This window comes from Pan paniscus, chromosome 15, assembly GCF_029289425.2.
Source record: "Pan paniscus chromosome 15, NHGRI_mPanPan1-v2.0_pri, whole genome shotgun sequence".
In the NCBI taxonomy this organism is placed as follows: domain Eukaryota; kingdom Metazoa; phylum Chordata; class Mammalia; order Primates; family Hominidae; genus Pan; species Pan paniscus.
In genome coordinates, this window is record NC_073264.2 from 28,695,678 (window position 1) to 28,709,687 (window position 14,010).

At 37.4% G+C, this 14,010-nt stretch overlaps 1 protein-coding gene across 2 annotated transcripts in view; it reads right to left on the reverse strand.

The window, feature by feature from the left end:
* Positions 1-14,010, reverse strand: part of LOC130540817 (uncharacterized) — a 366,197-nt gene that overhangs the window by 61,161 nt on the left and 291,026 nt on the right. The window lies entirely within an intron of this gene.

Below are 14,010 nucleotides of genomic sequence, written 5' to 3' on the forward strand. Positions count from 1 at the left end.
AGAGAAAAAAAACCTACAACCTTTATTTGGGGATCAAGTAAGATATTTATAATTATTTTTAAAGTTACCTCCAAAGAAATAAATAAATATTTCTACATTACATGTCATTTTTTTTCATTTCAATTCTTGGCACGTATTACCTGTATCTATCTATCCACCTATCTATCTATTATCTATCTATCTATCTATCTATCTATCTATCTATCTATCTATCTAATTTTTTAACCAAGACAAAAGACATCTCATTTTATAATTTTGTCATATAATATTGACAGAATACATTGTTTTGGGGAAAAAGTTTTGTTAAGAAATAATACTAATCATATGGGGTTTTTTTTGCAATTTCACAGACTGACATTTTCTTAACCTAGCTTTTCCTGTCATGACCACCACTGCTTCTTGTAGACACCATGCAAACTTCATGCTTATACTATATCCCATTTTAAAAGAGAAGAAAATGGTGCACACAAATTACATGGTGAAAATCTTGTAATGTATTGAGAAGAACTAACGCATATCACGTGCATTTTTAAGTTAGTGTTTTCTTTAGCTAGACTATTAAATGCTAGAATAGATTGTTCTAATATTTTTAAAAATTAATCTTATTTATCCCACTATCTTACATTTTAGGGTCACTAACTCTGAGATTGCTATCTAATTGTAATCCCCCCAGACTGTTTCTTCCTAAAAGAAAACTGATTGGATTAGGTATCTCTCCTCTTCCTTATAGCTTGTGCCACAGGAGAGGCTGGAACAATCCCCTGCTCTAAGGACAGATCCTAATGAGTTTGAGCTGATGATGGTGGTCCCTTTCTCTTGGTAGTGCTTGGTTTAGCTGTAGGCATATACTGTCAGTCCAGCAGAACAGATGACTGATGTTGTGCTACAAGGAAAAATACTCAGAAAAAAAACCCTATTTCTCTGTAACCCAGTGAAAGTTAACAATTATGCACACAAAATGAGGCCATACTATAGATATTCATTTACATCAGCTTTTTCATGTAACAATATATTGTGAATATTTGTTCTGTGGTAGTACACATGAAACGGGGAAAGTTCCCTTGTTCCCTTCGCAGGGCGTGCGGTAGTGGCTCGTTTCTTCAGTGCCCGCTGCTCAAACCTCTAGGGGAGCATGGAGGCAGGCAGGTTGTGCGGCTCTGTCCCCATAGCAGTGGCTAGGGATGAATGTTTCCAGCTCCTGACGCCCCAGTGGGCGTGTTCTACTGTGTGCTCTTTCAGTTTTGCCATCTAGGCTGCTTGTGTTAACCAGCTCAATTAGACCCTCTACCTTGTGGCAAGGACAGAAGGCTTCCTGTATTCCGGGTTCTTGCCTTGGTGTACTGGAAGAATTGGATCACACCTGGGCTTGGAGAAGGAATGCAAGGTTTTACTGAGTGGAGGTAACTCTCAGCAGATAGGGGAAGCGAGAAGGGGGATGGAGTGGGAAGGTTTTCCCCTGGAGTGGGGCCACTCCTTGGCCTGGGCTCTCCTCCCACTGCCCCAGCCAAACTCTGCATAGTTCTCCCAGTCCGTGGCCTGCCAGCCACCGGCGTCTGCCAGTGCCTGTTGGCATGCTCTTCAACTGATGTGCTTTTCTAGACGTCCAGCCACCTGTGTGTCTGCCTGCTGGGGTATGGGGGGGTGATATTTACAGGCACAGGGTGCGGGTGTGGCAGGCCAGGGTGGCCTTGGCAAATACAACATTTGGGCAGGAAAACAAAAAAGCCCTAGCCAGGGACCCGCCCTTCCCTTCCCAGCACTTCCATGCCCCACTTCCGTATCACACACAGAGCTACTTCCTTCTATTTTATGACTATATTGTATTTAAATGTATGGCTCTATGTAACCAGTCTTCCGATGTAGGCAGTTGAGTGTTTCTAATATTTTGTTATTACAGATGGTCACAATAAAAATCTTTGTTGCACATGCACACACACATACGCAGAAACCCCAAAAAAATGATTTCTCTCAATTTTTTTCATTTCTGGAACTGACACACAGAATGGTTAAATTTGTCTAGTCTGAAGAGACACCTAAGATTCAAAAGATGTACACAACCTACTTCCTTTAGGATATTTTTGAGCATTGAGTTAATGAAGTCTAGATTTTTTTCTATGCTTAAACTTTAGTGATATAGGGTAACAAATGTCCTTATTGTTGAAAGCCACTTTAAGCTCTTTTTATTGTTCCTTGCAACAGAATGTATCCTAACCAGTATGCACTTACTAAATATTTTATTGTTTGTAACCATAATAATCAGTTACTCCAGGCTATCCTTAGAATTATTTTGCTGAAAAAAATCACTCTAGTGAGTGAAGAAGAAAAACACAAATCTGTATTCCAAATACTTCAGTAAATTCAGGTATATTTTAAAAATATATTCTTAACAAATATTTATGAAACATTTTAATTTATTGGTAATACTGTGATTAAAAATAGACACAGGTTCAATCATCTTGGCAACTCTGGTGTATATGGAGAGGCAGAAATTTTAAAAAAACGATGAAAAGGAAAATAATCATAATTGTGACAACTGCTATCAAGGAAGTGCTTCGTGTGTTTGAAAGAATATAATCAAAGTAAAGGTAGGGTGGAGTGAAAAGAAGATCTAGAAAGCCGAGACACAGAATAGGATGCATGACAGCCTTGGGATAAGCAATAATATGGCATACTTAAGAAATTAAAAGCAAGTTTGCCAGGTTATAGTGTGGTAGCAATCTGGCCACATGAAGTAACAAAGGGAATCACATCATGGGCCTTCAAAAGCAGCAGAGTCTCACCAGAATCAGCACACTGTTTCATGCACCCAGGTGGTTTCAATCATACCCCACAGAGAAATAAAACAATTTAATATTGTTTTTCAGCAAAACTATCCTATGAAAGCCAATAGAGTCTAAAGAATATTATAGCAAAATGGTTTGATTATACCTTACCAAAAGTCAGTGCATGCTTGTCTGCAAAGCTGCTGCTGAGCAGGAAAGAAACTAAAAGATGAATCAGGGTGGATATGGAAACTGATTAGACTGCTGTTCAAATAAACACACTTTTTGTGTCAAATATGTTTCTTTTTTCTTTTCCATGTTCTTTAACATTGCCTAATCTACTAGAAACCAGTGATAACATATGAGAAAGCCAGTGCAATAGTTTCCATGTCTGTGTCCCCACAAATTTATATGTGGAAATGTTTAACCCCAAGCATGGTAGTATTAAGAAGTGATGTCTTTGAGAGATAATTACATCATAAGAGTGGAGCACTAATCCCATGAATGGGATCCCAGAAACTTCTCTAGTCCTGTCTCTGTCATGTGAAGATACAAGAGAACACAATAGTCTGCAACCCAAAAGAGGGCTCTCCCCAGCACCCAGCCATGATGACATCCTGATCTTAAACTTTCAGCCTCCAGAACTTCAAGAAATAAATTGATGTCATTTAAAAGCCATCTAATCTATGTTATTTTTGTTATAGCAGCCCTAACAGATAAGACACCAAAGTATTTCAATATCATTTACTATATCAATTTTTTCTGTATACAACATAAATAACACTACATTTATTTTTTTCATGCTAGATTGATTTAGTTGTTTTACTAGAGTTGAATTTTGATCAAAATATTGAATGGCTTAAAAATTAGTTTAAAAAGTCATTTCATTGAACTAAATGCTGTCTATTGTTTTGGACACTTTTTGCATTTCAACTAAAATGTGATAAAGTAACTCCATATGTAGGCAGTTATAAATTTGTCTTGAACACATGTAAATAATATCGTTTTAAAAGTCTGTGTGTGTAGAAGGTAAAACGTGAAATTAGCTGGGAAGTAGCTTCAGTGGCAGCATTTGCAGTGAATATTTTGAGGTTTTACAGATGACTCATTTCTTCTTGATTTGCAGACGTATACTTATGATCTAGATAAAACACTAGAATGTGTGAAGTCCATTGATTGGCAACTTGAGAAAAATTCTTCAGTGTTCATATTATGAAATTAAGCTTGAAGAAAACATCTGCTTCTGGCTTCTCACACACCATAGCTAGGGACATCATTTGTCATACTTTGGGGCTTCAAACACAAGATAGTTGGGAGGAATCTTTTCTAAAACCTATTAACTACAATAATCAGATATGGGAATAGGAGCACAGTCATTAGCAGTAAGGGCAAATTGAATTGTGGGTATTTTTAATGCCGTTAAAATTTATTTATCTATTTATGATCGTTAATTTGAGGATGCAGTGTTCCTTACAGTTAGGAACACAGATGGGAGAGTGAAAGTGAGATTATTTGAAAGGTATCAACTACGAAATCCAACTATCTCAAGAAGCAGTGAGAATGATAAACATGCTCTACCTGCCCTGGCAGTTAGAATGATGTCCTGGAATTGCTAAACTAAGCTTTTCAGAAGTCAAATCTGAGTATTATTATAAGGAAAATAACCCAAAATACATGTTTTGTATGATTAAAAAAAAAAAAGCAGTTGTCTCCCTATTTCACTGATGCCTGAGATCTCAAGATGATATCTGGGGAATTTTCAATTTTATATAAGTCAGTTAAGAATTATAGGACCTTGATGTATCTCTTCGCAGCACAATTTTAAGGGACAGCTAAATTGGGGTTTTCTATTTTGGTTCCTACTATTTTAGCTTTGAAAGTCACGTTAAGCAATATAAAAATGTTGCTAGATGCCTTTTTTTCAGGAGGGATTGTTGATTATGGGGAAACATGAACTGATAAGAAGTAGTAATACAACTTCAAATTAACAAATTTTCAAATTAAAGTAAGAATTTCTTCTAAAATATCTAATAGATAAAAAAGATCAAATTTATTCTTGACATATGACTAGTAAATCAAACTGATAGAAAAGTCTAATGCATTCTTCTGTAAAATGATCATTTGGAATGAGAAAAGTAGCTTGTCTGAAGGCCTTAGTTTATTCTTAATTATGTCTGGAATGCAATTGCTTGGAAAGCTTGCAGAGTGATTTCAGAGCAATGATATTTTATATATTGTGACAGACTGAACAATCAGCAGGATGCTGAACAAAACAATGTAGAACCAAATTTGCTCCTGAACCATCGCAAAAATTATGGGAATATTCTTTTCCTTAGAAGAGTAATTCCAAGCTCAAGATTTTGTTTCCTCTTAAAAGTGAAGAGACATTTTACATCTTGCTCTCACTTTACCTGATGTAATGAGAGTACAGAAGATGCTCAGTGAAATGCATCATTGCTTAGAGAGTTTAAAATTCATAGAAATGAATGTAACAGATAGTTTTGATTCCACCATGAAATGCATTTGTGCAAACAAGTGGAGGAAAAGATGTTTTATATTTACTTATTACAGCCATTAAAGTTAAGGTTTTAATTTCTTAATTTTAGTAATTTTATCAGACAAATAGAACTGCCCCAAACCTCAGGCTCTATGAATGTGTATATGTGTGTGTACATATAAATTTAAGTTCTGTTTTAGAATGGATTCTGAAATTCTGTAAGTCATATATGATTGTGCACTAAACAGTTTGAAGATCTCAGATATAAACCCATGATAACAAAGCTAATAAATATTTTAAAGAACTTAGCAGGGGAAGGGCCTTTAAAATAACATAAAATCAATGAAACAAGTCATTTCAAGTGAGAAATATCATGTTAGCTTCCTAAAAATGAGAACAAGAATTTACAACATGAATGAGTTTAGTATTGCTTTTAAAATGGTGTCTGAATATTTCAGTAATTATAATTATTATGCTTAAAGAAGCATCAATATCTTAAAGATTAATATCAACGCATCATTAGCAAAAGGGCATTACAAAGGAAATTGAATGCTAATAAAATTTTTAAAAGTATTAGCAGTAAAATCCAAGTTTTCAAAAATCGTCTAAAAATAAAGGCTTACTTCATGAATTTCCATTAAAATAATTATAGTAAGACTGTACTTCTTAAAATTTTTATTTCATTTTTATGTTTTAATCTAGGCCCCAAAGAACCATTTTCTTCAAAAATATCATTTTATTTAATTAACATATATATGAAAAAGCCCATAAGGCTAAACTTTAATAGGGTTCATATTTACTGTATTTAAGCCAGAGAAAGTAAAACAACAAGAATGCTGTTTTTAAAATGCAGAATTCTCCATGCACGTACAAGATTTTACAAAGCGAACTCTGTTAGATGAGGGGCAAAAAAGTTGTAAACTAATAGTTTTTCATTAAATTTACCTTAGTTTCCTTCTTTTATCAGCAAGTGGCCTTTGTTGTAGTGTTCTTGGCATCTTTTCTGTCATGAATAACCTTACACCATTTTCTATCCTATTTAATTATCCTCTCTGGCTTAAAGCATAATCAGCATCAAACCAGCTGTGCAACCTTGAATGAATACCATTTCAATAATGCATTGATTTTTTAAAAAGCACAAGGTGGCTATTAATTTTACTTGAAATCCTCCCTCCTGACTATAGCCTGTACACAATTTTAGAAGCTATATCCATTTGCTGCTAAGTAGTACTATCCCTAGTGCACTCATTATACCAAAGGATTCTCTCAGTCTGACACTATGACTGGCCAGACAACTATTAGTAGCCAAGAAAGGCACTTCTTGACAAGGAGGCATCCTGATTATTATGATTGACTGGATCATTGAAAATCTTTCTAGTAGCACAAGAAATAGGCAAATTGCTAGAAAGAAAGAGAGAGAAGAAACTTCCCAAAATCCTTTCCACTAGCATAAGTAGTCCATGTATTAAGAGCACCTGCATGTGAAGAACCTACAGTCTTGATAGAGAGATGTTGATACTTCAATCAATAGCAATGTTAGATTGCTGGCAGAAAAGGCCTTAAACCCTCTAAAAAGAAGCACATTAATCATGAGCATGTAGTGTCTAGGTCTGAATCTTGGCCAGTGATGAAGCACAGGACTTACAGTAAGTGAATTACGTGGGTTTTGGCATGAATTCTAAATTTCAAATTTCACCTTGGCTGACCCATGCAGCTTTATAGAATTATTAAATTCTAAAAAGAGATTTTATGCCACCATTTTTTCACAGAGTGGATGTCATACAATCATAGACTATCAGTGCTGGAAAGAACCTTGGTTATTCAATACAACTCATTAATTAATCAATGAAAAACAAACACACAAACAAGGAGAGCTCAAGTGAATTACCAAATATATAAAGTCTACTTTTTAAAATACCTTTTTTCATATTATTGCCATCATTACTACTGTTATTATGAACTTTGGATGAATGTGATATCTTGTCTAGATTGGGCAATATAATATATAAACTGCCATCTATAATAAATAATCCCCAAATCTCTGTCTCTTAACACAAAATGGTTTTATCTTCTCCTTACAAAAAATGCAAACTTAGTTGTTTCTGGTTAGATGGCAACCTTCAACCTGGTCATTTACGGTCCAAGATTTGTTTCCTCCTCTGGATTCACTGTAGAGCCTTGTCCTCTGCTGGATCATCAGCAACAGGCAGCTTGTGGATGAATGCGAGTGTGAAGGATTATCCAGGAGATGTTTATGAGCCAGGACTGGAAATTGAGTATCTATTGGTCATGTAGCTATACCTAACTGCAAGGGTGGCTGGGAAATGTAGTTTCACTCTGCACCTTGGAATGTGGTGGATGCTGTGGTATGTCATTCAGATCCCGGCTTCAGTACCAAGGAGCTTATATTTTCAGCTGTTTGGAGAACTGACAAGGGATGACTTTCAGTAATTCACTGTCTGGGAATTGCTCTCTGACAGAGATCTGACGCAGCTGTGCCCCATTCTCAGCAGCATCCCACTTCTAGGACCAGTCCATGGGGGATACAAAGGCCTGGTCCATTTGCTACAAAACAAAGACAACTCTGAAGGACCATTTTTAGCTCCAGTATTTCCTGTGGGATGGCTGAGGCATTTGATATGAATCCATAACAACTCAACTCCTGCTTCCTACTTCCTCCACTCCACCTGTAAATCTGTATATCAGAGTCGATTTCTTGGGGAATTAAAGGAAAGTAGGAAGGAATTTAAGGAGAGACAGGAAAGTCAAGGGAAAAGTAGTCTCTGCACATTTTGCCTTTTGATCTGCAAATTTTTATTTTATTCTTCCTCACTCATATAGGGCACATTTGCCCTGCCTAGATACTCCATCCATATTGAAGTATAGCTTTTCTGGTGGTGTATTGGCTTCTCTAGCATGTCCAGTCATGTTCTCCTGGCCCAGTAATCAATAAAACAGAAAAGACAAGTTATCTGCCTCTAATACATTAAATACATAATGGTGGAGAAGGCTCAGAAGAACAAAAGAAAATATGAAAATTGAAAGTCTCAGCCATTACAGATACATTTTGGTGTTTAATACACTGCTAGACATATCTTATGAAGACTTGCATTTGGGGTGAAGGTTGATGAAAAAACTCCTTGATAAGACTGATTTTTACCTCTTGGAAAAATATTGTTGTTTTCCTATCCATTCCTCTCTCTGGGTCTTGGCTCAACCATTCTCAGGGCCTTTTTTATTTGTTATCATTTGTGATCATATCTTACGTGAACAAAGAAGAGTATGTCCTGGATAGAATCTGTTAGAGTCAGGATTTTTTTTAAGACTTGAAAGTCACAGGCATTGTCAGACACTCTTAGTTTATTTTGCCTGTATAATTTCCACACTAACTTGCTAAGCTTATGATTTCGTTGAGTCCAGTCAGTTTCATGGGCCAGTAGGCATACCCAAGACATACTTCTTACTTTTACTTCTGAGTTTCCTAGGCCTTTTACCCTCTCTTTCTCTCAACTTCATGGCAGCTATGTTGACGTGATTTAAACTAAAAGACTAACGTGGGAAGGAATAGCACTAGGAATACCACTAAGGTGAGTCGTAGATTTTTTTTTTTTATTATACTTTAAGTTTTAGGGTACATGTGCACATTGTGCAGGTTAGTTACATATGTATACATGTGCCATGCTGGTGCGCTGCACCCACTAACTCGTCATCTAGCATTATGTATGTCTCCCAATGCTATCCCTCCCCCCTCCCCACCACAGTCCCCAGAGTATGATATTCCCCTTCCTATGTCCATGTGATCTCATTGTTCAATTCCCACCTATGAGTGAGAATATGCGGTGTTTGGTTTTTTGTTCTTGCGATAGTTTACTGAGAATGATGGTTTCCAATTTCATCCATGTCCCTACAAAGGATATGAACTCATCGTTTTTTATGGCTGCATAGTATTCCATGGTGTATATGTGCCACATTTTCTTAATCCAGTCTATCATTGTTGGACATTTGGGTTGGTTCCAAGTCTTTGCTATTGTGAATAATGCCACAATAAACATACGTGTGCATGTGTCTTTATAGCAGCATGATTTATAGTCATTTGGGTATATACCCAGTAATGGGATGGCTGGGTCAAATGGTATTTCTAGTTCTAGATCCCTGAGGAATCGCCACACTGACTTCCACAATGGTTGAACTAGTTTACAGTCCCAGCAACAGTGTAAAAGTGTTCCTATTTCTCCACATCCTCTCCAGCACCTGTTGTTTCCTGACTTTTGAATGATTGCCATTCTAACTGGTGTGAGATGATATCTCATAGTGGTTTTGATTTGCATTTCTCTGATGGCCAGTGATGATGAGCATTTTTTCATGTGTTTTTTGGCTGCATAAATGTCTTCTTTTGAGAAGTGCCCGTTCATGTCCTTTGCCCACTTTTTGATGGGGTTGTTTGTTTTTTTCTTGTAAATTTGTTTGAGTTCACTGTAGATTCTGGATATTAGCCCTTGGTCAGATGAGTAGGTTGCGAAAATTTGCTCCCATGTTGTAGGTTGCCTATTCACTCTGATGGTAGTTTCCTTCGCTGTGCAGAAGCTCCCCAGTTTAATTAGATCCCATTTGTCAATTTTGGCTTTTGTTGCCATTGCTTTTGGTGTTTTGGACATGAAGTCCTTGCCCACGCCTATGTCCTGAATGGTAATGCCTAGGTTTTCTTCTAGGGTTTTTATGGTTTTAGGTCTAACGTTTAAATCTTTAATCCATCTTGAATTGATTTTTGTATAAGGTGTAAGGAAGGGATCCAGTTTCAGCTTTCTACATATGGCTAGCCAGTTTTCCCAGCACCATCTATTAAATAGGGAATCCTTTCCCCATTGCTTGTTTTTCTCAGGTTTGTCAAAGATCAGATAGTTGTAGGTAAGCGGCGTTATTTCTGAGGGCTCTGTTCTGTTCCATTGATCTATATTTCTGTTTTGGTACCAGTACCATGCTGTTTTGGTTACTGTAGCCTTGTAGTATAGTTTGAAGTCAGGTAGTGTGATGCCTCCAGCTTTGTTCTTTTGGCTTAGGATTGACTTGGCGATGCGGGCTCTCTTTTGGTTCCATATGAACTTTAAAGTAGTTTTTTCCAATTCTGTGAAGAAAGTCATTGGTAGCTTGATGGGGATGGCATTGAATCTGTAAATTACCTTGGGCAGTATGGCCATTTTCACGATATTGATTCTTCCTACCCATGAGCAAGGAATGTTCTTCCATTTGTTTGTATCCTCTTTTATTTCCTTGAGCAGTGGTTTGTAGTTCTCCTTGAAGAGGTGCTTCACATCCCTTGTAAGTTGGATTCCTAGGTATTTTATTCTCTTTGAAGCAATTGTGAATGGGAGTTCACTCATGATTTGGCTCTCTGTTTGTCTGTTGTTGGTGTATAAGAATGCTTGTGATTTTTGTACATTGATTTTGTATCCTGAGACTTTGCTGAAGTTGCTTATCAGCTTAAGGAGATTTTGGGCTGAGACAATGGGGTTTTCTAGATAAACAATCATGTCGTCTGCAAACAGGGACAATTTGACTTCCTCTTTTCCTAATTGAATACCCTTTATTTCCTTCTCCTGCCTGATTGCCCTGGCCAGAACTTCCAACACTATGTTGAATAGGAGCGGTGAGAGAGGGCATCCCTGTCTTGTGCCAGTTTTCAAAGGGAATGCTTCCAGTTTTTGTCCATTCAGTATGATATTGGCTGTGGGTTTGTCATAGATAGCTCTTATTATTTTGAAATATGTCCCATCAATACCTAATTTATTGAGAGTTTTTAGCATGAAGGGTTGTTGAATTTTGTCAAAGGCTTTTTCTGCATCTATTGAGATAATCATGTGGTTTTTGTCTTTGGCTCTGTTTATATGCTGGATTACATTTATTGATTTGCGTATGTTGAACCAGCCTTGCATCCCAGGGATGAAGCCCACTTGATCATGGTGGATAAGCTTTTTGATGTGCTGCTGGATTTGGTTTGCCAGTATTTTATTGAGGATTTTTGCATCAATGTTCATCAAGGATATTGGTCTAAAATTCTCTTTTTTGGTTGTGTCTCTGCCAGGCTTTGGTATCAGAATGATGCTGGCCTCATAAAATGAGTTAGGGAGGATTCCCTCTTTTTCTATTGATTGGAATAGTTTCAGAAGGAATGGTACCAGTTCCTCCTTGTACCTCTGGTAGAATTCGGCTGTGAATCCATCTGGTCCTGGACTCTTTTTGGTTGGTAAACTATTGATTATTGCCACAATTTCAGCTCCTGTTATTGGTCTATTCAGAGATTCAACTTCTTCCTGGTTTAGTCTTGGGAGAGTGTATGTGTCGAGGAATGTATCCATTTCTTCTAGATTTTCTAGTTTATTTGCGTAGAGGTGTTTGTAGTATTCTCTGATGGTAGTTTGTATTTCTGTGGGATCGGTGGTGATATCCCCTTTATCATTTTTTATTGCATCTATTTGATTCTTCTCTCTTTTTTTCTTTATTAGTCTTGCTAGCGGTCTATCAATTTTGTTGATCCTTTCAAAAAACCAGCTCCTGGATTCATTGATTTTTTGAAGGGTTTTTTGTGTCTCTATTTCCTTCAGTTCTGCTCTGATTTTAGTTATTTCTTGCCTTCTGCTAGCTTTTGAATGTGTTTGCTCTTGGTTTTCTAGTTCTTTTAATTGTGATGTTAGGGTGTCAATTTTGGATCTTTCCTGCTTTCTCTTGTGGGCATTTAGTGCTATAAATTTCCCTCTGCACACTGCTTTGAATGCGTCCCAGAGATTCTGGTATGTTGTGTCTTTGTTCTCGTTGGTTTCAAAGAACATCTTTATTTCTGCCTTCATTTCGTTATGTACCCAGCAGTCATTCAGGAGCAGGTTGTTCAGTTTCCATGTAGTTGAGCGGCTTTGAGTGAGATTCTTAATCCTGAGTTCTAGTTTGATTGCACTGTGGTCTGAGAGATAGTTTGTTATAATTTCTGTTCTTTTACATTTGCTGAGGAGAGCTTTACTTCCAACTATGTGGTCAATTTTGGAATAGGTGTGGTGTGGTGCTGAAAAAAATGTATATTCTGTTGATGTGGGGTGGAGAGTTCTGTAGATATCTATTAGGTCCGCTTGGTGCAGAGCTGAGTTCAATTCCTGGGTATCCTTGTTAACTTTCTGTCTCGTTGATCTGTCTAATGTTGACAGTGGGGTGTTAAAGTCTCCCATTATTAATGTGTGGGAGTCTAAGTCTCTTTGTAGGTCACTCAGGACTTGCTTTATGAATCTGGGTGCTCCTGTATTGGGTGCATAAATATTTAGGATAGTTAGCTGTTCTTGTTGAATTGATCCCTTTACCATTATGTAATGGCCTTCTTTGTCTCTTTTGATCTTTGTTGGTTTAAAGTCTGTTTTATCAGAGACTAGGATTGCAACCCCTGCCTTTTTTTGTTTTCCATTTGCTTGGTAGATCTTCCTCCATCCTTTTATTTTGAGCCTATGTGTGTCTCTGCACGTGAGATGGGTTTCCTGAATACAGCACACTGATGGGTCTTGACTCTTTATCCAACTTGCCAGTCTGTGTCTTTTAATTGGAGAATTTAGTCCGTTTACAGTTAAAGTTAATATTGTTATGTGTGAATTTGATCCTGTCATTATGATGTTAGCTGGTGATTTTGCTCGTTAGTTGATGCAGTTTCTTCCTACTCTTGATGGTCTTTACATTTTGGCATGATTTTGCAGCGGCTGGTACCGGTTGTTCCTTTCCATGTTTACTGCTTCCTTCAGGAGCTCTTTTAGGGCAGGCCTGGTGGTGACAAAATCGGTCAGCATTTGCTTGTCTGTAAAGTATTTTATTTCTCCTTCACTTATGAAGCTTAGTTTGGCTGGATATGAAATTCTGGGTTGAAAATTCTTTTCTTTAAGAATGTTGAATATTGGCCCCCACTCTCTTCTGGCTTGTAGGGTTTCTGCCGAGAGATCCGCTGTTAGTCTGATGGGCTTCCCTTTGAGGGTAACCCGACCTTTCTGTCTGGCTGCCCTTAACATTTTTTCCTTCATTTCAACTTTGGTGAATCTGACAATTATGTGTCTTGGAGTTGCTCTTCTCGAGGAGTATCTTTGTGGCGTTCTCTGTATTTCCTGAATCTGAACGTTGGCCTGCCTTGCTAGATTGGGGAAGTTCTCCTGGATAATATCCTGCAGAGTGTTTTCCAACTTGGTTTCATTCTCCGCATCACTTTCAGGTACACCAATCAGACGTAGATTTGGTCTTTTCACATAGTCCCATATTTCTTGGAGGCTTTGCTCATTTCTTTTTATTCTTTTTTCTCTAGACTTCCCTTCTCGCTTAGTTTCATTCATTTCATCTTCCATTGCTGATACCCTTTCTTCCAGTTGATCGCATCGGCTCCTGAGGCTTCTGCATTCTTCACGTAGTTCTCGAGCCTTGGTTTTCAGCTCCATCAGCTCCTTTAAGCACTTCTCTGTATTCGTTATTCTAGTTATACATTCTTCTAAATTTTTTTCAAAGTTTTCAACTTCTTTGCCTTTGGTTTGAATGTCCTCCCGTAGCTCAGAGTAATTTGATCGTCTGAAGCCTTCTTCTCTCAGCTCGTCAAAATCATTCTCCATCCAGCTTTGTTCCGTTGCTGGTGAGGAACTGCGTTCCTTTGGAGGAGGAGAGGCGCTCTGCATTTTAGAGTTTCCTGTTTTTCTGTTCTGTTTTTTCCCCATCTTTGTGGTTTTATCTACTTTTGGTCTTTGATGA